At 42.4% G+C, this 4,053-nt stretch overlaps 1 non-coding gene across 1 annotated transcript; it reads right to left on the bottom strand.

The window, feature by feature from the left end:
• Positions 1-2,518: 2,518 nt before the first annotated feature.
• Rnu2-63 (RNA, U2 small nuclear 63) lies at positions 2,519-2,708 on the bottom strand. The gene has a single exon (XR_015687304.1). It is a non-coding gene; the product is annotated as a U2 spliceosomal RNA (small nuclear RNA).
• Positions 2,709-4,053: the final 1,345 nt, after the last annotated feature.

Here is a 4,053-nt window from a genome sequence, read left to right as displayed (position 1 = left end):
CAAGTTTCACCCACATGACTGCCTACATATGATCTGAACAAGGACAATGCCTTGCTCACCAATGGGTACTCATGCCTAAGTGGTGGGAGAGAAGCCCATAAGGCCTTGACCCTACGCAAAGAACCACAGGTAACTGAGGAAAGCTATGAGCAGGGGAGGAATAGTCTTCCCCAGGAAAGAGCACAGTAATTGGTTATCCACATACCGAATGGTCAGCCATGAAAACAGACATACAAGTAACATTGTGCAGATTGAGCAGGGTAAATTGCTTGTGCACACACATCAAATAACAAGGAAACAGAGACTATGCATTTGAAAGAGAGCTTAAGAGAGGGTGTATGGCAGGGTTTGGAGGGAGGGAAGAAGGAGAAACATAATTACATTGTAATCTCAGAAAGAACTAATTGCGTATAAATGGTCTTTGACTCCAGCATGAGATGCCGCTCTCATGGTTCATTTCCCTTCTGCTCTTTCACCCGTCCTTCCTCTGACAGGATCGTTCACTGTGTAGCCGAGACTGGCCTTGAACTCGCGATCCTCCCATTTCGGTCCCTCAGGAGGTGTACGGCTATGCACTAGCATGCTTAGCATCCCTGGCTCATTTGAGAGACGGGAGTCCCGACCTTAATGCAGCGAGCTTCCGTTTCTTCAGTACTATTACGATTGTTCCCGTTTCACAAGAATGTGACTTGAGATTTGCCTTCTGCAAACTGCTGTGTGCAGTACAGTATTGTTCTCCACAGACGAGAGGCTGCACGCCTCATCTCGAACTTACACACGCCTTCCGTACTCTTGTTAGGATTTTACCCCTGTTTAATGTTTCTCTGTCTTCTCTCAGGCCCGGGCACCTACGGCTCTGATTTGAACCTGCTCTAAACTGCAAAAGGTTCCATGTGCACTTGACATTATGTATCCAGATTCTGAGGTTTCTTAGAGGTTTGTTCATCCTCCGTCTGTAAGCCCACTCTTTCTGCTCTAGTCACCTAGCATTGAGACTGGAGGACTGAAATCCCGGGCTAATATATATTGTTAAATATTCCTGTCTTATGTTATATCAAGGTGGCTACACACATATACATGCACACACACACACACACACATATCCATATCTATGTCATTCTTGTTATCTAATCCTGGCTAGCCTACTACTTCTATGAAGTCCTACTAACCTTGGACTCTTAGCAATTTTTCTGCCTTGGTTTTCAGAGTGACAGGATCATAGTACTTTCTGTCATGCCTGACTTTTTAAAAAATTTTTTAAAATTTTAATTAATTTTTTATGTGTAGGGATGTTTTGACTACATGTATGCCTAGGTACTACATGTGTACCTGATGCTCATGATACCCTGGAACCGGAGTTGCAGCCACTTGTGAGCTACCATGTAGGGGTTGGGAATTGAACCCAGGTCCTCTGGAAGAACGGCCAGTGTTCCTAACCACTGAGCCACCACTCTATACTGCGTATATATGCAGTGGTAACTGTTTCACCTTGATGGACTGGTATTTTCATCACTATGAAGAGTCCTGCCTGTCTTCTGGTAGTCTTGGGCTTGAAGTCCATCTTGACTAATAGAATATGGCCACCCTGCTCTCTTGCATGCAGCTGCATGAAATAGTTTTCTTTCCATCTCTCCTTTCAGCCCAAGCTGTCCTGAAATCTGAAGTGAGTCTCTTGTACACACTATATAATTGAATCTGCTTTTGGCTTACTTAGCCACCCTATGTCTTTTGTTTGCAGAGCATAATCCACTTAGGTTTAAAGTAATTATTGACAAGGAGGATTCCCTGTTGTCTGCCGCGCTGTTTTCAGTCTGTCCTGTGGTTCTTCTGCGCTCCCTGGGCTCTCCTGTCACAGTGGTCTCTCAGCGTTTTCCATGTTGATATGCTTGGCATCCTCTTCCAGGAGGTCTACAGTCATCTCCACGGTTACCACAGGACGGCCATAGACCAGCACGCAGAGATAAGAGTCCATTTTAGGAGGGCGACAGCTTCACTAGCGTAGGAAATTGTGTCCTGTTCCCTCCACAGCATTGCCATTGAGCTCCATTTATATCTGTTTATATTAGCTACCCAGCGATGTAATTTATGTCTTAGTGCTTTTGTCTTCTACCTTTTATTGTAGAAGGAAGTGATTTAACAGTGATTTAATTTCAGAAGTCATTACTGTTACGGCAGTACCTCAGTCTGATTGCACGTAAAGACAGAGCTCAGCTTGGGAGTTGGTTTTCCTCCTTCACCATGTGAACTCAGGTGGACAGGCTTGAGGACCACAGTCGTACAATGTTCTTTATGCCTTCTTCTACCAGTATGCGACCTACTTTCCTGTCTGTTTTGTTATCTTACTTTCTTTTATTTCAACTACAAGATGCTCTCCTGCATTACTTACAAGTAGGGTCAGTGGAGATGAAGCCCTCATCTTTACTTTAGCACTTTTCCGGATCCTTCCGAGAGACATCACGCATTTTTTTCTTGTATCTTTAATACAACCTGAAGCCATTAGTCTCCTGCCACATCCCTCAGAGGATACCCCGTCCCTGGATGTTCTGCAACACCAGGTCAATGGGTAAAGAGGGCAGAACCAGTCTCTGTTGTATCGATTAGCTCCCCAAATCATTTAATATGCGGTCTTCAGATAGAGGACCCAGTCAGTATCAAACTGACGAGAACAGATCTTGCCCTCGACCTCAGTAAGAAGGCTAAGAAGTAATTTTTAAAAAAACAACCATTATTACATTTATTTATTTATTTATTTATTTATTTATTTATTTAGTGCATATGTGTATGGGGGGGCACATGTCTGCCATAGCACGTGTATGGAGGTCAGAGGGCAGTTTTTGGGGATCGGTTTTCTCTTTCCACCATTTGGGTCCCTGGGATCCGACTCAGATCCTGCGTTTTGGCAACAAGCATCTGCTGGCCACCCTTTGCCCAGCAACCCCCGACTGCTTTCATTTGAGACAGGATCTCAGGCACTAGAGGCTGACCTCCAATTTGCTATGTAGATGAGAATGATCTTGAATTTCCAATCCCCGTGGTTTGTTTTCCCAAGTGCTGGAGTTAACGCTCTACGGTGCCAAATCTGTCTTAGAAAATAAGACCTGCGATCCCTGCTATTTTATATCCGTCCCTCGTTTGTGACCGTCGCATTGTCCCCGAGATTTCAATGTGCAGCTCTAGACTTGCCTAGAACTTACCGTAGAGCCTGGGTTAGCTGAAGTCCCCCAGGCTTAGGTGATTTGCAAGTCTATGTTAGGGAGGACCTGCTTCTCTGTCCACTGAGTCCAGTGTGCACCTCATCTAGAAACATGCACACATCCTAAACAGTGTTTAACAAAATATGTAGTACACTGTGACCTAGTCGATAGTTAACCTAGTTACTATTAACTACCTACCTTAGATAGTTAACTTAGTTAGCCACCGTGGTACTATGCTCAGACATTTAATTTTCTTCTTCTTGACCCTTTAGTCTTGAATTTTTCGAGTTATCAATGCAATGACTTCTCTAAGTTATTTGGGGTTTCTAGTTACACATTATATTATAAACAAATTTTATCTTTTCTCAAACTTGGTAAGTTTTATGTGTTTTATTTTATGTATTTAGTGTAGGGGCTTGCATGTACCAAGGTGCATGTGTGAATGAATCAAGGTACAAGAATTGGTTTTCTACCTCCCCTGGGGATTCAAATCAGTCTGTCAGCCTTGGGCACACTTCCTCACGTGCCAGTGTGGGTAAGGTTTATTTCCCCAAATACCGATGAAGTTCATTAACAATTTTAAATGAATTACCATAAAGTGTTTCTAAAATATGATTCGATTATATTTTTATATCTTGATGATATATTATAGTTTTGATGCTTTTATTATTAATTTTATTTCTGCATCATTTCTATTTTTGCCTTAATTAGTTTCTCTTTTTCAATAATGGCTTTATTGAGATCATGTTAGCATACCATAAAATTCATATGCCGTAAAATTGCAAAATGTGTGACTCGATGTTTAATGTATTCAGAGTTGAGCAGCCAGCACCAGTATCTAATTTCATGATTTAAAAAT

The sequence above is a fragment of the Rattus norvegicus genome, chromosome 4 (genome assembly GCF_021556685.1).
Source record: "Rattus norvegicus strain SHRSP/BbbUtx chromosome 4, alternate assembly SHRSP_T2T, whole genome shotgun sequence".
NCBI classification, from domain to species: Eukaryota; Metazoa; Chordata; class Mammalia; order Rodentia; family Muridae; genus Rattus; species Rattus norvegicus.
Note: the sequence above shows the minus strand (reverse complement) of the source record. Positions and strands in the feature narration are given on the sequence as shown.